General features: G+C 38.0%; 1 protein-coding gene across 1 annotated transcript in view; it reads left to right on the top strand.

The window, feature by feature from the left end:
• The window catches only part of MAGI2 (membrane associated guanylate kinase, WW and PDZ domain containing 2), a 1,340,884-nt gene that overhangs the window by 1,026,571 nt on the left and 291,556 nt on the right, over positions 1-22,757 (top strand). The window lies entirely within an intron of this gene.

The following is a 22,757-nucleotide window of genomic DNA, read 5'->3' as shown; positions in this document are numbered from 1 at the left end:
TTTTTTCCTCTAGTCCTTATGAATGAATTTTCATATGCAGTTACTTGGATATCTATCAAATTATAATCAAAATTCATTTAACATGGAAATGCAGAGGCAAATTGTTAAGGGCAAGAAAATATAAAATATGAAAGGTGCACAGAGACAGAGAAAAAAGTAATGAACTAAGTCTGATTTTGTAGTCTGATTTTAAATTCTCCTACCTGGTCCATGACTTGGAATTAGTCCCATAATTTATACCATTTTCCTTGTCTGGAAAATAAAGAAGAAATCAAATTTGATCTTATTTAAATAATAATCAGATACTAATTTAAGAATTTTGGAGTACTGTTTTTGAAATGCCTTAGAAAATTACAAAGTGTAATAACTATATATCACCATTTCACACTTTTCCCAACATTGATATAATTTATGATGTTAACTTACGAAAGTCAATGGGTCCTAGAAGATACAGAAATTAGAGAATTACTTTTGAGGAAAAATTATGCCATTTGTATGCTCCATATATTTACAAATTGTTATTCCGTGGTTTTTAAAGTGGTTTGTGTATGAAGAAACAACATAAAATTGAGGTCTTCATCTGACATTTTTCATTTTAAAAATGACTGTTTATTAAATGGTTCCTATAGAAATAACATCTTTTCAAGGTCACCTAATGAGTATATTTGTCACTGCCAGTCACTAGTGAGTAATAATATATTTAATAGATGTTACATTTCCTTGAAAGTTGAGTAAAGTTTCAAAACTTAAAATTATGTGTACATAATTTTCTGCAAGTTAGAGAGTATCTAACTCTGCTGTTCATCTGCTGAGATTTTACTAAGCAGCCACACTTTCATGTTGCCAGAAATCACAAAAAAACATCAAATGACTCAATTAAAAATCATCCTATCACCTACAATTAGAATACAAGGAAATTGTGGATTTAATACCAACTTAGTAGAGGGAAAAGGATCCCCAATGCTTTTGAACTATAGTGAAATATTTAACAAACCCATTTCTTCTTTTCTTGTATCAATATTTTTTTATTGAAGTATAGTTGATTTATAATGCTGTGTTAATTTCTGCTGTACAGCAAAGTGATTCCATTATACATACATATATATATATGTATATTCTTTTTTTATATTCTTTTCCATTATGGTTTACCATAGGATACTGAATATAGTTCTCTGTGTTATACAGTAGGACCTTGCTGCTTTTCCATTCTATACATAAAAGCTTACATCTGCTAACCCCAACCTCCCATTGCATCCCTCCTCCAACCCCCTGCCCCCTTGGCAACCACCAGTCTGTTCTCTATGTCCGTGATTCTGTTTCATAGATAGGTTCATTTGTGTCATATTTTAGATTACACATATAAGTGATATCATATGGTATGTGTCTCTCTCTTTTTGACTTACTTCACTTAGTATGATGATCTCTAGTTGCATCCATGTTGCTGGAAATGGCATTATTTCGTTCCTTTTTGTAACTGAGTAGTATTCCATTGTGTGTGTGTGTGAGTGTGTGTGTGTATATATATATATATATATATATATATATATATATATATATATATCACATCTTCTTTATCCATTCATCTGTCGATGGACATTTAGGTTGTTTCCATGTCTTGGCTATTGTGAATAGTGCTGCTGTCAACAGAGGGGTGCATGTATCTTTTTGAATTATAGTTTTGTCTGGATATATGCCCAGGAGTGGGATTGCTGGATCATATGGTGATTCTGTTTTTAGTTTTCTGAGGAACCTCCATACTGTTTTCCACAGTGGTTGCACCAACTTACATTCCCACCAACAGTGTAGGAGGGTTTCCTTTTCTCCAAACCCTCTCCAGCATTTGTTATTTGTAGAGTTTTTAATGATGGCCATTCTGACCTGTGTGAGGTGGTACCTCATTGTGGTTTTGATTTGCATTTCCCTAATAATTAGCAATGTTGAGTATCTTTTCATGTGCCTCTTTGGCTATCTGTATGTCTTCTTTGGAGAAATGTGTCTTTAGGTTTTCTGCTCATTTTTTGACTGGATTGTCTGTTTTTTTGTTGTTGAGTTGTATGAGTTGTATGAAATTAAACACGTGTCAGTCACTTTGGTTGCAAATATTTTCTCCCATTCTGTAGGTTGTCTTTGTTTTGTTTGTGGTTTCCTTTGCTGTGCAAAAGCTTGTAAGTTTAATTAGGTCCCATTTGTTTATTTTTGTTTTTATTTCTATTGCCTTGGGAGACTGACCTAACAAATTATGTCAGAGGATGTTTTGCCTGTGATCTCTTCTAGGAGTTTTATGGTGTCGTGTCTTATATTTAAGTCGTTAAGCCCATTTTGAGTTTATTTTTGTGCATGGTGAGAGGGTGTGTTCTAACTTCATTGGTTTACATGTGGCTGTCCAACTTTCCCAGCACCACTTGCTGAAGAGACTGTCTTGTTCCCGTTGTATATTCTTGCCCCCTTTGTTGAAGATTAATTGACTACAGGTGTGTGGGTTTATTTCTTTATTCTCTATTCTGTTGCATTGATTCATATGTCTATTTTTGTGCCAGTACCACGCTGTTTTGATTACTGTAGCTTTGTAGTATTGTCTGAAGTCTGGGAGGGTTAGGCCTCCTGCTTTCTTCTTTTGCTTCAGGATTGCTTTGGCAATTCTGGGTCTTTTATGGTTCCATATGAATTTTAGGGTTATTTGTTCTAGCTCTGTGAAAAATGTCATGGGTAATTTGATAGGGATTGTAATAAATCTGTAGATTGCTTTGGATAGTATGGCCATTTTAACAATATTAATCCTTCCAATCCAAGAGCATGGGATATCTTTCCATTTCTTGGAGTAATCTTCGGTTTCCCTTATTAATGTTTTATAGCTCTCAGCATATAAGTCTTTCACCTCCTTGGTCAGGTAACAAACCCATTTCTTTTCATAATAAAAAGCCCAGTTATTTTTTTCTCTTGCCCAATCCACTATTCTGTGTTTCAAAACTAGAAAAGACTTCTTTCAGTGTAAACTTAAAAGACAAAATAAAATCAAAAGGTTTGCACAATAAGGTGTTTTTCCTTCTCACTCATTTTCCTAGTTTGCCACACTCACACAGTCTAAGTTAACCTACTCAACAACAAAGTCAAAGCTTTATTTAGAATTTAGCAGATTTTCTGCACTTAAGATAATCACAGAATGGTCCTAATAGAAAGAGAAGGACCTAGGATTTTATTCTATTCACTGTTTCCTATTTATTCTTCTATTTATTCATTCAGCAAACACTTGTTAAGCTCCTTCCTTTCACAGTCATTGCTGTCCACTAGGACTACAAAGGTGGAAATGACAAGGGCCAGGCTCTTGAGGAGTTTACATCCAGGAGGGGCTTTGGATATATAAACAAGTAATTGTAACACAGTATGAATAGGATGAGTCTGTAATAACCATGATGTTGGCACTAAGTCAGGAGAGCTGGGCAAGGGCACAACAGAATTTTTTTTAAAGTGTGTTTCTAACTATATAATTTTATTAGGCTTTTTAGGGATGATAATTTCTCTCATCAGAAAAGAAAATAAAATGTTGAAATCCACTGCTTATTAAATAGTCAAAAATACTGTGTTTATTTTTAATCATTATATGATTTAAAGTAAAATGTAAACATATTTCTGTAGCATTCCACAAGTTAGAGTAGAGGGAATGGCTTCTCAGTTCAGTTCAGCAAATATTTAGTGAATACCCGTATGTGCCATGCATTCTGATAATTACTTGGGATGCAGAAACAAGTGTTTCTATTCTTAAGAAGCTTACAGTATAGAAATAATGAGTGATATGTTAGCGAATATTTATAACAATGCAAATACAAATATGTACAAAGTCCAGAAATAGTACAGAGGAAAGGGGGGTCAATTCTATTGAGAAGAGCTTGGGGAAGGCCTCATAGAAGATGATGTCTGACAGAGTTTTGAATGATGAATAGGCGTTTGCTGGGTGGACAAGTGAAGAAAGCTAGAGGAAGAAGAAACAGCAATGTGCAAAAGCACAGTAGTGGGAAATACCTAGGAAAAGATTTATATGCCATCTCAGTGTAGGTTAATATTTTGCCTTCAGTGGGTGTTTATGTGAAGTATCGAGTAAGACGATAATTATAACTGATAAAGAAGAACTATTCAGGCTTGTGGCCAGCATCAAGGAACAGTATATAATCATATATCGTCAAACAGAAAACATATAAATGCATGAATACCTATATATAAAACCTTTCTCATGTAAATTTTTAACTGATTAATCATAGAGATTTACTCTATGATTGATGTTTTCTTTACTTGTAAATCCCTAGAACCTGAAACAGTGCCAGGCAAATAGCAGTTACTCAATAAATGTTGGCTGGTTGGATGGATGGATGGATGCGTACACTTAGAAATTAAAAAGTGAAGTTTGAATTAGCTGAATTCCACTTTTCCAATTAGCCTAGTCAATGCTCATCAGACCAATAGCTTACCATTGAAGCAAAAACAAATCATCTTTCCAGTTTCTGGATGAACTTAAAAGACAAGTACATGTTAGGGACAAAATTAATTTCCTTTTTTGTAATGATTTCATCTATAAATGAACCTCAAGAATTAACAAAAATAATAGACACTACAGATATAAACAATAAATCATTGATATTTAAAAGGCGAGCAATGTCATTTGACATTGAAATAATCATGAAAATATTTTAATCAACTTTTCTAGCTCTAGATCATCTCTAGTTAAGGCAAAGAGATGTCAATAGTTTGGACACAAAGAAAAATCCATTCTACTAAAGTTGACTTAGGGTCCTGTACTATAGAAACAAGGGTAGGGTGGTCCATTCTCAGTCAGCACTGATTCTAGGAAGCAATGGAGACAGGAGAAATGGAGGACACTGTGCCCCCACCTGTTTTTTAACAACTAATTGAGCCAATCCCCAGTGGTCCTATAATGTTCCAGAAGACACTTTCTTAGAAGAAATTACCATAGTGCCCAGAAACCATCCGACTTCTGATTGTTAAGGATTCACGACATCCCAGCAATCATTTGTAGACACCAGAGATCCTGATAACATTCTTTAAACTATTTTAAAAATCAAGATTGATGTAACAAGGCTTATGTAGAAACTGCAGAGTCTAAAACATACTTACCTATCATCCTTCCGTTAAAAAGCTTCCCTCGTTACATGGTGTTTCATGTTTCTCCCCAGGCTAATTTTTGAATCAAGGCTTACGGTTTTCAACAAATGTAAGAGCAAGGAAAGTTGACCTATCCATGAGGTTCTCCTATAGATGGGTTGAATTATGAGGTCAGTCACATCCCATCAGTTTTTATTTGCCCTCTTCTAATAGTTATTCACTTTATTAGTAGAATGGCAACAAACTGGAAAACCAACACCCTGACATTCTCTAGCTCCTGGCATTTCTCCATTTGAGCAGATTGATGTTATTGCTTCTCCTGGTTGCTACCTCTTTATTAGCTTCTCTAAAAGGGACACAAGATTAACTTTGTCAGAATCACTTGGGCAGCTTTTTAAAGATGCAGATTTCTGTGTCCCTAGACCTGCTGATTCCAAGTTTCTTGAAGTAGTGCTGGGAATGTGCATTTATATACTTTTAAAAATGGTCAAAGCAATACAGGCACATGGTAAAAAATAATAATAACATCGAAATATTTATAATGCATAAAAATTTCTCCTGTCCTGCCCTTGTTGTCTCAGTTTAACAGTTCTAGACATGACCTATATTTACTTCCTTTCAGAAGAAACGAAGCTTTAACTCCCTTATCCCCCACTTGCCCTCCCCCAATCTCCCAATTGAGTTTTAAAACTACTTTTAGTAATATTCGTACAGGTTTTGCATTATCATGGCTTTGTAAATTTGTTCACTGACCCCGGTGGTCTATCATTAATACATTTTTTCCCTGTAAAGGGCTTTGTGGAGTTTTACTTCAGGGTTTTTTTGGCAATCTCTTTCTTAAAATGATACTTTTTTTTCCTCAGAGCACCATCATATTAGGTCCTTAGAGGGTCCTCCTTTTTCTGGGCATCTTTTGTCCTCATTCTCCTCTCTGCGCTGGTTGTACAGCTGACATCCATATCCTCTTTTGTCGTGGATGCTTATTTTACTAGAGCATAGCCCTCAAATGTCTTTTGATCTTGGATTGTCTGTATTTAAAAATGGAACACTGAGAAAGTTGCTTGGGACTTCTGTGTCTGTGGCGGAGTTTGAAGACTGGTCAAATTTTACCTGAGGTTATTAGGCAGAGGCAGAATATGAAAGTCTATTAAATAGGGTCCTTTTTTTTGAGACACCCTCATCTCTGACTTAGGGTAGGTGGTGAGAGTTCTACATGCAGATGTAGCAGGGCAGATCCTCTATATACTTGTATCCAATGTTCCCTAATCCCAAGGCCTTCTGCAATTCTGCAAAGCAATAGAGAGTCCTTCTTGTCCATGTTTCCCTTTCTTCCAAAAGCACACTAGAACAGGAAGCAGGAAATTCTTTCTGTAAAGGGTCAAGTAGTAAATATTTTAGACTTTGTGGGCCAAGTGGTCTCTATCACAGCTGTTTAAATCTGTCATCATGAAAGCAGCCAGGGATGGCACGTGAACAAGTGAGTATGACTGTACTTCAATAAAACTGTATTTACAAATACATGCAGCAGCAGGATTTGCTCCATGGGCCATAGTTTGCCATCCCCCGCTCTAGAATATACCTTCCAAAGCCATGATACATCAGTTATCATGCCTTTATCCATATTCCATATTCTAAAATTCTCTTGAGCTGTCTTGTTTTATAAGGGCCCCTCTCTGTCAAAATGGCTCCTCTCCCCTTCTCTTCGTTGCTGTGGGTTTATTCATTTTAAAGTCGTTGTTAAAGGGGATAGCCATATATGTTCAGTCTGTCATGTTGAACTACAAGTCTTAGAATCTGCATTTTTACACCCACTGAAGTTTGAGAACCACCGCATGTAGTAGCAGCAAGAAGACTCCTTTCCCACTTACTGTACAGCCTGGCAAACATTCTCCATCCTAGCCTGACCCTCTCTCAAACAAGCCTCTGCTCAGAATTTCTTGGAAGGAGTGTTTGAGGTAGAGTCTATGGCTATCTACTCAATAGAACAAAGCTAATTAATCTGTATGTTTATCTTTCATATCAGGCTAGGACATTGAACTATGTGCAATTTCTCATTCTTTGGGATGTTAGCACTCTTTGGGGTATTCTGTCTCATGACTGCACTATCTGAGATTTTAGTTACCTTTTAGCTCTCTATGGAACAGCAGAGATTAACCTTGGGCCGTGAGTGCTGTGTGGACAGATGACCACCCTACTCTCAACGTGACAGCTATTGCCCCTCTTAGGGCTGGCCCTTCAGGAATGAATTTCCACTTAATGATTACCCAGTGGTTTCCCACGCTGCCTTACCACACTGTGCTTTGGTCCTCTCTAACCATTATTAGCTCCTTAGCAGTTTGATGAAATCCTACACTTGTTAATTAAACATCTCCTGAGAAAAATCTATATGTATGAGAAAGCCCAAGAAGTAATTCAGAAGTGTTTTCTGTGTCATGTTTTCCCACCTCATAATCAATTTATACCCAGGGCAGGCTTCCTTTTGAATTTTGAGCACACACTGCGATGGTCTCTCCCATGACTCCTCTCTTACTGATTGGCTGCCTTATAAAAACATCCTAGTGAATCAGCCAGTGCTTCATCACCACCCACCTCCACAAATACGTGTTCACACTTAGGTAGTGTAAACCACTTAGATGGTTCTGTCAATTGCCGGAAGCAAATTAAGTAATGTAATCTTTCTATTCTTTGAAGTACCTGTTTAGTTTTCTAATGCCGCATTGCAAACCATGCCAAAACTCAGTGTTTTAAAAACGCAGTCAAAAAAAAAAAAAAAAAGCGCAGTCAAATGTTTGCTCAAGATTCCGGTTTCTTGCCTGGGATGGGCTGGGTGTTTCTCATCCACTAGTCTCACGCTGGGAGCGTTGTGTAGCTGCCACCATCAGGATCTCCCCTGGGGCTGGGATGTGCAAGGTGAGGCCTCAGCTGGGATGGATAGGACTCCTCAGTGCCGGTGCAGCATCTCCGTCTCCATGCCGTCTCAACAGCAGCATGGCTGAACCAGTTTACATGGTGGCTTAGGGTTCCAAGAGAGCAAAAGGGAAAGCTGTCAAGCCTCTCAAGGCCTAGCCTGGGACTGGCACGATGTTATCAAATCAAGTCACTCGTCAGCCCAGATAAAAGGGGAAGGAAACTAAGCCCCACATTTTGATGAGAGAAGTGGCAAAAAAAAAAAAAAAAGTCCCTAGTCATCTTTTCATCTACTACAGTATCCTTCCTATGGCTTCTTTGTTTCTGACTTCCTTGAGTTTGTTCAAAGTGCCCTGAGAAAATTATCTTTGACTTTCATGGGCATTCTACCTTCTCCCAATCTTCTGGCACGTGTTGATACTGTTTTTGCCTTCCAGTTCTCTATCGTGCTATGAATAAATAATACTGCATCATAATAACACATCCAGAGATGATGAACAGCAAAATCACCAGGCCTCTAGCTCTGTCTTTCTAATAAAAATAAAGGAAGTGGTTGCAGCAATTCAGTTTGAAAGACCTTCAAAATATTCATACTCAAATCCAAGTTAGATAATTTTCTAAACGATCCCTTGATATTAACGTCATTTTTGCCTTTTTAGATGTTTAATGAGCTTTGGATGCTTCCAAAAACATCTTGTGCTCTATAAAAGCCAGAAAATGGAATTGAATTTCTAGCCAGCTGACCAATACTAATATCTCCCGTAGAGAAGAAATAAACTGTGCTTGTTTAGCTTGTCACAATATATTTACTCTTGGTTCTTTCCAAACACACCTAAGTTTCAGAACCTCACTTCATTTTGTTGAAATACCTAACATTCCCACTGCTAGTGATGTATCCTTCAGATCAATAACAGGACACCTCAGAGCGAGGGTGAGAGCCACACTAAACACTTCCTATCCGCTGTTCTTCTTCCATGATGATGTGTAGGTGATACAGATGCCATAGTCGACAAAATACTTGATTTTGGCTACAGACCAAACCACTTGAAAGGATTAAAAAATTTGTTGCATCAGTTCTTAAAATTATGCTATGCTTCATCAATAACGCATTTAGTTTTTTAAAAAGAGAACTTTGTGGGCTTCCCTGGTGGCGCAGTGGTTGAGAGTCCGCCTGCCGATGCAGGGGACACAGGTTCGTGCCCCGGTCCGGGAGGGTCCCACATGCCGCGGAGCGGCTGGACCAGTGAGCCATGGCCGCTGAGCCTGCACGTCCGGAGTCTGTGCTCCGCAACGGGAGAGGCCACAACAGTGAGAGGCCCGCGTACCGCAAAAAAAATAAATAAATAAAAATAAAAAGAGACCTTTGTAACCCAAATAAATGCTATTACAGTACCTCTTTTTTTTGCATATTTCTGTCTTTTTTTTCTTTGTAAATGCCTATACAGTGCTGTTTATGCCATCTTCATGTAAAATCACAGTCTAGATAAAAGCTCACTTGAGAAGGGAATAACTTCTATACAAGTCCTATCCTAGTTCTCTTCTGTGCCCCAGTATTAAGAACTTTATTCCCATTTTAACACAGATGTAGCAAAGTTTGCTGCTTTAATTTTTTTTTCTAGTTTCAGTATTGATATCCATTTGGATAAGTCACGTGGTAATTGAGTTACAGTATTCATGACAACTGTACCTATTAACATCATGATAGTCAATGCACTTAAATGTGCTCTTGTCACTATTATTTGTAAGTTATTCTGCACAAAAGCCTTACATTAATTTGCAGTACAGGTTCACTGGCCCTCCTAGGAGCTAAAGGAGAAAGTGGGTGAGGCCTCCACTCAGCCTAAGAGCAGAGCTCAGAATGGTGTTAGTTGTTGTAACACCAGGGATGTTTAGAGTACCCTTACTGGATACGAAGTTGGCATTTTAAGAATCTGAAAGCTTTTTATTTAAGTTTAATGGGAATGGACTGGAGATTGTAGGGTTAACATTTTTCATGCCTGCTCCCTGGAGAAGGTTGTTGGTTGTCAGTATATTTGTTAGGGAAAGGTGTTCAGCTTAAGTTAGATGCACTTGAAATAAAGGTATTATCTAAATGCAATTAAGAAGTTTTTATCACTTTAATTTTTTAGGTCTGAGGCCAGATAACCAATACCCTTACTTATAAATGAACCAAAAAGTATCCAAATAGATACAGAAATTTACCAGATTCTGGTGTCTGGGTTAGCATATGTATTCTCATAGACAATGTCAGATTCATTCAGTTCCTGCTGCGCTCTTTCCCTTCACTAACGGAACTGCACCTCTGGTTCATCAGGAAACAATCTGCTTTTTTATAACAGGTGCTTATTTTTATCCATCCCTTCCCCCAAATGAATTGTAATCTCTCATTATTTACTACCCTCCCCCAACCCACCTGACTGTAAGCTGTCTGAGGTCAGGGCCTGTGTCTGACTTGATCATTAACAAACCCTCAAGGCTTACTTCGCTGCCATATATATAGCAGATATTCAGCTTGTTGATTGCACAGTGGAATGAGTCTGTGAAGCATGATGTGTTTACATGGATTACTATGGAGGCATGAGATGTGCTGTAATATCATAGATCCTCTGTGATTATTTATGTTCCCTTTAGAGCATCATCTAAGGCTTCTCTTTGTCTAGTTTAACCAAACAATTCATTAGATGAATTATTTACATTTAAAGTACTTAGAATAGGACACAACATATGGAATCACTCAAAATTAGTAGCAATTATTAATATATTAGACTCTTTTCCACAAATTTGAAGGAAGCCTTAGCATTCTGGGAATGATAGATACATGAAAATATCTATGAGCAGCTTAGGCTCTCCCCCTTTGGACCCTGGGAGTAAAATGATTCTGCATTAAACATTTAACAAAACAGCTCTTGCCTCTTTAAATAGTTTTTGGTTTAAAGGAGATAATCGGAAAGATTTCAGAATCGTGGTGCCATGTTGATGACCCTTACTCTGTTGATAGACTGGGAGCTGAAATAGGACCTTCAACTTCTTATGTGTGCACATGTCACTGAAAATTAGGCTGGGTGTCTTTTAGGTATGCATTGGATTCTAAGACGTCTGCTAGACACTTTTAGAAAAGTCAGTAACAATCTTCATTTGTTTAATGATGGGTCCTCATTTTTGGATATTATAACCCCTTCGAAAATAAAAGCATGTCAATCCTGAATCACAACAAATAAAAAGAAAAGTCTAAGGAGGGTAAGATAGTTGGAAAATGTATAAGGCAAGGTAAATGTTTCTGTTGAGAGAATAATACTCCCTGAATTAAATAGCTATATAGGGTGTTGGTGCATATTCCTACAGATTGTCACGTAGGCTTGTAAATGCTCAGTGAGGAGTTTGATTATAGATACACACACATACATATCATCATCTACAGATATATGTGCAATGTGGGAAAAAAGAGGCAAGAAATATGTCTTTCATTGTTTCATCAGCTAAGTCTTAGATCTGGTTCATAATTATGAATCCCTTAGCATTCTAAACCAGAAGACGTCACTGAAGTCAATAGGAGATAAATTACCATGCAGACCTTTGTTTATAAGTGTAATTCTGCTGGTTCTTACAAGCTGCCAGTGAAATTAGAGATGGAGTGTGCTGGAGTCTGCAAATATCAAAACTGCTACAGCTGCAGAAACCTTATTCCTGTATCCAGTGTAATTATGTGCCTCTCACATGCTCCAGCTGAGGATTTGCATGAACTGACAAGAGCACACACGGTAAATCTTGCGTCATCTGATTTACTACTTTGTTCGAAAATCCAACTCTGTAAGGTTAATTCTGCATTTCTTAATGGTGAAAACTGTTGTCAGAAAGGAAAACATTTTGCCACATATGTGAGATATTGACAAAAGAAGTGTGAACTTTGTTTTGTGAAAGCAAGATCAATAACCTAGAACTGTCTTTCTCCGTATCAACACCTTTGTATTCCCTCTCTCTTTGCTTTAAAGTGTTGTGTCCTGAAATTTTCACTCCTCTTGCTTCTTTCTTGTTTTTCTTTCCTATTTTCTCACCTGAAAAAAAGAAAAGAATACTGGATATATTTTCTTCTATTTCTCATAAGATAATGAAAATTTTTGCCATGAAAAAAAGAAGTGACTTAGATGGTCACATCTCTAAATTTTTATGAAGCACTTAGTATACTTTTTTAATTTATTTTTTTATTTTATATAGAAGATTTACAATGTTGTGTTAGTTTCAGGTGTACAGCAAAGTGACTCAGTTATACATATACATGTATCCATTCTTTTTCAGATATTTTTCCCATATAGGTTACTACAGAATATTGAGTAGAGTTCCCTGTGCTATACAGTAGGTCCTTGTTGATTATCTGTTTTATATATAGTAGTGTGTATATGTAAATATACTTTTAAGCATGGTGATAGACAAACTGTATCACAGCACTGGCATTTTTTCAGAGCAGTTTCTTATGGACTTGTATAAAACTGTAATCCTGGATTAGCACATAAAAGCTTTGAAGTGTTACAGTAATGAGATTAAAGTGTGTATGTGGGAGGGTGTTTGTGCAGTGTGGTGTTTGTGTGTGTGTGTGTGTGGTAGTAGTGGGCTGGGGGAGGGGGGTGGGCGTTAGATGTAGCAAGAGACAAGAGCTGGGTTTACAAGAATCCATCCTGTGTGCAGGGAATGTTCCTGGAAAACAAGGTGCCAGGACTTTCTGGTCGTTGACATTCGTTTGCAGGCTACATCGGTGGTGACAGGTACAATCTCAGAATTTACAAAATAAAACCTCAAATACAAATTACAAGATATGGAATTGTTTTCAGTGTTTTTCATCAAAGCCGAGTCCTTGAGAATTTTTTTTTAACAAAATGCAAAGGTCATTTTTCCTTTGGAAATAAAAGAACTACCTGCCATTACCTAGAGAAAAGGTGACATTTTTCTGTGAAAAGGAGACATTTTGCCCAGAGGCAAGTGGAGGCAGTTTCTGGGATTGCCTGACAGTGAGTTTACGTAAGAGCAGAGCAAGATGCTGTGCCTCTGGCAGAAATGACATTTTCCTCCCTATTCAGCTTTGCAAATTCTGAAAAATACAAGACTGATTTTTTTGATGGTAATTCTCCCGGCCTCTTATTGATCTTATTAACATCTAATTAATGTTATGAACATACACCATGCTAAGACAAGGGGAGGTTGTACAAAGATGGCAAGCTGGCAACTGAGACAGAAGTCCAGGGCTTTCCATTGGAATTCTATCACTGACTCATCTTGTTCTGTTTCAGAATCCACCTAGCACCTCATTGCACAGCAACAATATTCCTCTCTATTAAGACTTATTCAAAATAGATATATCCATTTGCTCATTCATTTTTTTTTAATATAAATTTATTTATTTATTTTTGGCTGAGTTGGGTCTTCGTTGCTGCACGCGGGCTTTCTCTGGTTGCGGCAAGCGTGGGCTACTCTTCGTTGCGGTGCGCGGGCTTCTCCTTGCGATGGCTTCTCTTGTTGTGGAGCATGGGCTCTAGGTGCGCGGGCTTCAGTAGTTGTGGCTCTCAGGCTCAGTAGTTGTGGTGCACGGGCTTAGCTGCTCCACGGCTTGTGGGATCCTCCCGGACCAGGGCTCGAACCCGTGTCCCCTGCATTAGCAGGCGGATTGTTAACCACTGAGCCACGAGGGAAGCCCTGATCATTCATTTATTCAACAAACTTTATATTGGGATGTTGAGTGGTACTCTTCACAGAGTTGGCTCTAGGGCCTGTCAGCCTCCCTTAAGGCTGCTGTGGAATGACCCCACCACAATCAACCCCTCCACTCTCACCCTAGTCTGTATAAACAGAAGCTGGAGAGGGGAAAAGAGAATCTCCAGGGTAGTTCTTCTTATGTGGGATGCAGTGTTTGTGTTAAGAGGTAATCCAGTGGTGCCCATGAGAAAGAGAGGGGTACTCCCTTTCCCCATCTCAGTCCAAGTGAAGGGGAGGCCCTAAGAGCATCACTCATTGAAATTGGGGTTGCCTAAAGGAAGGGGAGTTGGTGGTTTGGTTTCCACATTAGACATCTGCTCAGGCAGTGGACTTGCTTCCTTTGCCAGTCAGAAGAGAAGAGAAGTGAATCGGGAGGAGATGGCAGGATAGAGAGAGAGAAGACGTGGCAAGTATCTGGCATGGCAAGGCTGTGCGAGTTTTCTGTGGTCGAAGTGACAGCGGGGAAGAGACCTTGACTGGAGCCCGCTATCTTCCATGTACCACTCAAGAGAGCTGCCTGCTGGGCAAGGAAAGCCAGCATCAACAGGCTGGGCAGTGCAGGCTGGGCACCATGGAAATGAAAGGGGTCAAGCTTGAGCCAAATATTGCACTGACCCTAGGATGAATCCACAGATCGATTCCATAAGAGAGCCAGCCACCGGGCACCTGCCACTTCAATGGCCATTTCTCTTTCACTAGACAAACAGCCACAACCTACGCCAAAAAAGGATGCCATCGCAGAGTTAAATAGAGAAACCCTCCTCTCCGCACATAACACACTAGAAAAACTAGACCTTGAAGAGTCAAGGGGGAGGCAGTGCCCCAGAGGCAGACCATGCCTCCCCTACCTTAGAGCTGTCAGGGTCCCAGGAAAACCCATGCAGACGGTACGAGCAAAAGAGATTTAAATCAAGTTTAGGAAGTTGAGGTGTTAATGAGACCGGACATATGATAGCCAAAAGTGACTTAAAAGTGAAGAATTTTCCCAGGGGCATGAAAATAGTAACTGTAGAAAAAAATTACTTTATACGTTTACCCCCCGTGCCATAGATGATGCTGTTCAATAAACAGGCTGTGTGCCCACCATGCATCAGCCATCCTTTCAGGTCCCGGGGGCCCATGGATGAATAAGACAGCCTCTGCCATTAAGGAACATATAGTCTAGTAAAGTAACTGAAGCATGTGAACAATTTCAAGTGGCACCTGGAGATAAATACTAAAAGGGATGTGTGCAGACTGCTTAGGGAGAACAGAGGAGTAAGTCTCTCACAGGAGGAGGGGGTGTGGGGAGAGTCCAGGGAAGATTTCACAGAGGAAGCGTGATTCAGAGACCTGAAGGGAGATTATGAATTTATCAAGCATGCGAGGTACGGGGAGTACTGTGTGCAAAAGTGCAGACATCCATTCATTCTGCAGGCACAGATGGGAGCTTTTACTATGAGCCAGGAGCTGTGCCAGGTAGGAGCCCAGTGTATAAACCCAAATCTTGGGGACATGCAAAACCCTGGGCTGTTTGTCATGCCCTTAAACTTAGGAGGCAACAGAGAGGGAAGATGGAACAGAAGTTGAGGTGAAAGGCTACCAGGAGCTTAATGTGGAAGGGAACTATAAAACCTGCTTAGGAGGCATGGAGGGGTTATAAGTAGAGGAGCAACCTGATCAAATGTGCATTTTTAGAAAGTTAACTCCAGAGTCTGTATAAAGTATGCATTGTAGAGAAACAGGAGTCAGAAGAGAAGCTAAGAAATGTGCAGGATCTCTTCCATTTTCCACTCCAAACCCACCTCCTCTGGTTCCCTCTATGGACTCCACCAACGGGCTCTCTTGCCCTAGAGCTCCCAGTTGGGCTCAGTGAGTGGGAAGAAGCGGCTGGCGGTCAGAAGGCAGGAAGAGAGTGAGGTCCTGGCACTTAGTGCCTCGGGGCCTTTGCTGCCAGGCTGCTGTGTGCTGGGCACCCATCTTTTGGGATCTGAGCTCTAACAACCATGGGAGGAGAAAGAGGAAATGAAGTGGCAAATATTTGGACAGTGGAATCAGTGTTTTCTTGTCTGAGCAGATGAGATGAGTGAGGAGTCCAGTATGTTTGCTTGTTTGGGTTTCATGCTTGAGCAACTAAGTGGACTGTGGCACCTTTAATACAGAAGGAGGAACAAGTTTGGAGGGTTTTAGCTAATGTTTTAATAACTCATAAGACATGAGGAATGAGGCTAAGTTAGGTAATATGTGAACAGGGCTTCTATGTAAGGTTTATGTCCATAAAGTTCAACATCTATAAACTCTCATCAAAGACAACTAAGTTCTCAATTCCACAATTTATATTCCACAATTTATATTTTCTTTGTTGAGTTTTATTTTATGACTCCCTTTTTGATTCCTTTTCAGGAAGAAGTGGTAGCAGTAGGATTCATTTTATATTGCCAGCAAAGTCTACACTGTTAACAACTCAGTGGGATGGGAGAGGGGAAGAATTACATGCCAAAGTCTACCACACAGAGAATGCATAGTGCTTCAGGCACTGAATAGCTGCCAAAAGGAAGGAGGAACAGCCTTGTTTTCCATCAAATTCTTCTAGGTTTTTCCAGATGGGGGAACAACCACAAATGGGTGAAAGTTATACAGAGACAGATTTTGATTTATTTTTTAAAATAGCTTAATGACAGAGCTACCCTACAACGGAATGGGTTGTCTAACTAATAACAATATTCATTCACTGAGAGTTTCATGGCACTATGCCAAACTCTTAAAATATAATATCTGATTTAATCTCTACAATAACCCTGTGGTATAGATACCATTATTCTTATTTTGTAAATAAGGAAACTTAAGTCCAGAGAAGTTAAGAAACTAGCCAAGCTCACATCATCAGTACATAGTAAGGCTGAGATTCAACCCCTTCTTGACCACTGTGCTACTTCCTTCCAGGAGAGTAGTTAGCTCCCTAGCATTGGAGGTTTAATCCGAGGCTAAATGATCACTTGTCAGGTGTTTCTGCTCTGGCTGGAGGTTGAACCGTATGGCTCATAAAGTCACCATCTCTCAGGTGTGGCATTATGTGCTCCTCCTTTACCTGCTCTCTCTTCCTCTCACCCCCCCCACCACCACCGCTCCTAACTCTGTGTGTTATATGTGTTGTGTGTGTATGTATGTGTTGAACTTATTCTGTGAAACAAATTCCATATTTTTTATTAATGGAGAAAGACATTGAGGGAAAGTTCTAGTTAGAAGAGAACAATACATTCCCTTTTCACTAACATATACCCTGTCTGCATATCTTGTATACCTCTGGCTGACTGGTTAAAAAGACAGCTTCAAGGTCAATGCACAGAATGCATGATATTTTATAATAGCATGTTTTTTTTTTCCTTACAGTATACCCCAGTGTTTTGCTGGGAGGAAGCCAGCAAATATATCTTGCAGCCATTTCCCCTTTTTTTTTTATCAATAAATGGTATCTTTTGTTATTAAGAAGTACCAAATTATAAAGGTGTTTCAAAACTTCTTGGAACAAGAAGACCTATGAAGTAATTTTTTTCAAGTATGTCATTTAGATAGCCAAGTTATCTAAACACAGAACTTAGAGCCCTGAGAAGATTTCACGTGATCATTACAGTTCAAATGAAACTATGTTCTGTGAAAAGAAATCTATGTATACGTAAAATTGACCTAACTAGTTAGACTAAGGTGTAATGAAGTAGAATCCCAGGGCAGATCTCTGAGGCTCCTAATTCCAGACTGCCTCCTGGTTTAATTTCAAGCCTGGGACACAAGAAGGAATGTAGTATAGCTGAAGAAGTGATCCCAAGAGAATTCACTTCTACATAGGATGTAGAAACATCTTTGAAGTTTTTACATCAATCCAAGCATATGATGTCTCTTTTACTCGAAGGAAAAAGTCTGAATGCCCTTTGCTCACATAGCTGAGATGTTGAAGTGAGGAATGAGGTCCTCAGAGAAAAATTAATTACGGGAAGAGAAAAATTAATTACAGTTCAGTACTGAGAATTTGCATCATACTCTGTTCATCATAATTTAACACCCAAGTGTATATCTGATCTCCTTGTCCAGTAAATCGCTGGCACCATAGTATGAGATAGATGAGATAGTAACTATAAAAATATTTTGAATGCTTCCGTTATAAGTTAGTGTTATGGTGATTTTACATTCTCAAACATCTTAACATGCCACTTTCTCCATTTTAACTTACTACGCTGACGTGCATTCTTATCTTTTCCCTTCTGGGTGTTGTCAGTCTGTCTAATTAGATTATAGAATCATTAGGTGGAGGCCAATGGCTAATTTTTGTGTTTAGTATGGAAACAATACACTGTTGGCATTTAATCATCCATAGTCTCCTGTTCTGGCTCAGCAGGGTGTAACAATACATCTTCTGAAAGCTCACTAGAGTGAAAATTTCCTTGCAGAGGGTGAGAAGAAGACAAGAAGGGCAAATAAATTTCCATTCAATACTCAAAGAGTTCTTCTTTTTACAAGAGTGTGCTAGCGAAGCCACTAATCTATAGAATGGAAAATCAGCCTGAATAGATGTAAAAGAAAAAAATCAATATGCGGTAGTTGTTTTATGCAGCACTGTTCAATTCCAAAAGAACTGACAGTCTGTAGAAGCAAAAAACAATATGTGTTATGCCATTTGGGAAAAAAGCAAAGCAAATAATTCATATGTGGAACCTTTATGAGTGTCTCAAAACTGTTTAAGGAAAGCTAACTCAGTATTCCTTGGAGAATCATGGGTGAAACAAGAGTAGGGAAAGTATTAATTTATCTAGTTTTTAAGTAAAGAAAGAAAGAAAAAACACACAACAAAGCTCCAGGATTCAGTTTATCAGTTCTGCGGCCAGCATCCTGGTTTGCTCACCTGCTGTTCAATATAGTTTATAAAATCTCTAGGGCTTTAGCAGTAGCTACTCACTCTGAGGTTAGAATTTAAGTTCTGCTCAAATTCTTAATAAAAAAAGTTTCGCATTTTCTTCTTTATAGTTGAATCCCTCTTGGTTTGCAACTAACTTTACTATGGCTTCTTCTGGAGCTTTATTTAGCTTAACTGACAGTATATGCTGAGGCAAAGGCAAAGAAAACAAAATTGCCCACTTCCCATTGATAGGTAGATTCTGAAAGAGTTTGATAGGTTAATAATAGAAAATTCCTTCAGCAGCTCTGTTTTATGATATATACCCAAAGGGTTACAGAGTTCATTTTCTTCTCAGCTAGTAAGTAAAGCACCCTTTCTGAAAATGCTATTAACACCATTTGGAATTCATGTAGAAACCAACATAAGGATCTCAGAATGTTTAAAGAGCTTCTTCTCTAATCCCCTCAATGTAAATGGAAGAAGGACAGGAACTAATTGCATCTGTTTCAACACTAAAATGCGATGTAAAAGATGAATTTTTATTTCTACACACCCAGTTTCATTACTGGGCTAAAATTTGGTGAAGGAGGAGGAATACATAAGCTTTTATTCATTGCTTGCTGTGCACCTTGGAAAATGTAAGGGAAAAGAGACAAGTTTGTATCTGACAACACTTCCATCCGAAGTAATAGCTATAGGGGACAAAGGGACACTGTAAAAGAGACTGTTAGTGATATGAACTAGAAATGTAATTTGAATTTATTGTCAATTTCTGAGCATCTATTTTACATATAGTTAAATATTCTAGTGAAATCTTATGTGCTTAATATATTAATTGAATTATGTATGTATATTTATTAACACAACTGTAAAACCTTCATAATAAATATTGATTTTGAAAACTAAAAAAAAAAAAAAATAGAAAAGTATTGTAGATAATTCTTTATCACTCGTGACAGATGGACACCTAAGAAACTTCCCAGTGGGCATCCTGGGACATGTCTGGGGAAGTACCCAACTCAGAGACTTACGATGCAGTGAAATATCTTCTCTGACTGATTGTGGAAATAGCAACGCTTCCATCATGGGAAAGGTTTAAAAGAAGAATGTGTTTTGGAGTGAGCCATGGGAAGTATAAGAAATTGTTGAAGCAAAGCAAAATCAGTGCCAAGAAAGAAGGAGAAGAAAGAAATAGGGAGAAAAAATGACCGTAACTTCTTCCACAAAATGAATCACATGTTTGTATACCTGCAAACTGATTCTAAAGTTAAAAACTTACTAAAATGAATTGGTCCAGAAATGAGGCAGAAGCAGAACAGAAAAAAATCTCTAATTTTGAAGTCTTAAATTTATTAGCATCTTAATGTACATTTAATCCTTGTTGGAACAGTTGCAATTCTGAATATAATAGAGTCTGAGCTAATTGGCTGAGAATGATAATATCCTTTAAAACGAGCTTCTGGCATAATGTCCAGTCTTCTGTAGGCCTATGATTACTGGTGTGTGTATGTGAGCAAGGAACTATGTGATTCAGTTGGACTCAATGGGCTAGTAATAATACCCCTGATCAATGTTTGAAACCCTCCAAGGAAGAAGAACCCAGTGTGAATAGCATGACTAAATTCTATAGACAGCAGTGCTTGTAAGAAATAAAAGGAATAACAGGGTATGTGACCTCTATCATCAACTCTTATTTTTGGGAAAATGGCAAAATATGCAACTCTGCCAAGTATATGCCAGTTAACGTGATTCATTTTGGATGTGCATTGGCCCTCTAGCCCACGAATGTCCAGATGATGTCTCTCACTTAATACTAGGTCATATTATTTAATGATTTCACTTAGTTGTGTGAAATCAAAATGCAAACACTTAATTCCAAGTGGGAGACAACACAAAATGGTAACCAGAACAGTTGGCTTGGAAACTTGGGAAAATAACTTCTCACTTTCTTGCCTCAGTATCCTCTGTCCAAAAATATAACAGTAAATTAGATTATGTCATAGGTCCTCTCCAGCTCTAAAATAATATAAATGGACAGTTGTGAGCCACAAAATTACAAATATTGGTCTAATAACAGTATAAAGCTGTGGCCTTTAGATAGAATTCCCAAATCAGCAAACTGGATAAAGTTCATGCATGATAAAGCAGTATGCCTGACAATTAACTCTGGGAGTCAATGTCCTATCCTCTGATAGAAACAGCCACAATAAGTTGAATACAATCTAATAGAATCAAAATATAAATACCACCAAAGGCAAAGTCAGCTAATTTTATAGTTTCTAATAAATATATACACAAGAAACTACACAGCTAAAAAACAACAACATTAAACATTTAATTATCCTGGAGCATGACTTGGACACACTACACAGTCACTATAATTGATTGAGAAAAGGATGATGGTTAAAGTCACCAAGCAAAAGGCAATAGGCTGAAAAACAGTCAACTCAGAGGCCACGAGGCCATGTGTGGACATGCCCCTTGTTAACACTGATAAACTGTTACTGATGGAGCCAGTTCTAAACGTTCAAAGTTATGGATCATGCTGCCCAGGGCTAGCTGTGAGAAATTTGTATTATAACTGATGTCCGTCTTCGTACTCAGCTTCTTTTTCTGTGCCCTCTTCCTTTCTTGATAATATAATAATTCTGCAGCAAGTTCTTCATGCTACAAAGTTCCACTCTTCTTCTGTGTCCATCGTGGCTCTTCTCTCTCCCATCACCACCACACAAACATTTAAGATAAATCAGAGCTGCTACTTCCAAGATACTTCTTATTTTGATAGGTGAGTCCTGAACCAAGGCCAAGACATAAGTTATTTTTATAGAAAATGAACATGCTACATTAGTGTGCCTTCTTAATTCCATAATATAACTTATTTTCTTTTAACCTCCTCCGGGGAGCTGTAAGGCATCGTTTTTATATCTTTGGAAGTCATGAAAAAGCAATAAAGAGACATTATAAATACTTAATCTGCATGGCATCCTATTAATATGTCATTGTAAAATGCATCCTATCTAACAAAACGTCCATAGCAATAATATTCATTTTGAGAACATAGTAGGTAGCTCCTGAGCTACTGGTTAAAGTCTTCTACTGGACTAATGCCATTTAAGGCAGTGTGGGTTCATTACAGTATTATCTGAAGAAGAATCAGTTATAAAATCAATCTATCATTGCACTATGTATCATGCACCAAGGCTTCAGCTGAATGATAAATAGTACAGAAGCATTAAGTTTAATTAATCTTTCTAAGACAAATGGAGGAGAGGCCTTTCAAAGTGAACAGTATCTTAGTATGGGTTAACTTAGTATAGGTTGACATGTGTCTCCATGCTAACTCATGTCTCCAGAGCCCCTAGTCCCATAGCTTTCTGTAATTTTAGGTCATAAATGCAATAATTTTTTAAAGTCATTCTAAAAAAATCATTTTAGTATCAGGAGTATTTAAATCGATACAATAGCAAATAGGTGTATGATTTCTTTTGCCTCTGAAAAAAAAAATGTTGCTTAACATATGTGGATACAGCCTTAAATGCAGAAAAGTAAACAAACAATGCCCTACTGGCCATTGTGCATGGCGATTCACAAACATTGTGCATGACAATTCACAAACAATTCATTTGATATATTTATTTATATCAAAAAGTAACATCTTTTTTCTATTCTTTATAACTTTTTTCATACATATTTTGATTTTATTATTTTGTTTCTGTTAGTTACTTTGTTTCTATTCTTTATTATTCAAGTTGGAAAATCCATATTTGATGTTTTAAATTGACAACCACATAGATAGAACTTGAATTTTTTATGTTATTAAGCTTTGTGTCCATTTCCTTGTCTTGTAATCGGCCCTTCACTAGGCAAAATATACCCAAAGGTATTTGTCCTACATGATTGAATAATTTTCATAGTACTTTTGGGGGCAGCTAAAATTTACCTGCCTAAATTTCATTCTTGACCTTCGTATTTCTATATGCAAATTAAATGCGTCTAATTTTTAATTTAAGAAAAACATTAGCATTTGAAAATAAAATTTGCAACTTTTTGGGTGAGGTTTTCTCCCAAAATTCCATTTCAACTAAATTTGCTTTGCTTGCCTATATGTGTGTGTGTGTGTGTGTGTGTG

This window comes from Monodon monoceros, unplaced genomic scaffold, assembly GCF_005190385.1.
Source record: "Monodon monoceros isolate NGI ecotype Baffin Bay Population unplaced genomic scaffold, NGI_Narwhal_1 Super_Scaffold_2, whole genome shotgun sequence".
Lineage (NCBI taxonomy): Eukaryota > Metazoa > Chordata > Mammalia > Artiodactyla > Monodontidae > Monodon > Monodon monoceros.
The sequence above is the reverse complement of the archived record's forward strand: the minus strand, read 5'-3'. Positions and strand labels throughout refer to the sequence as shown.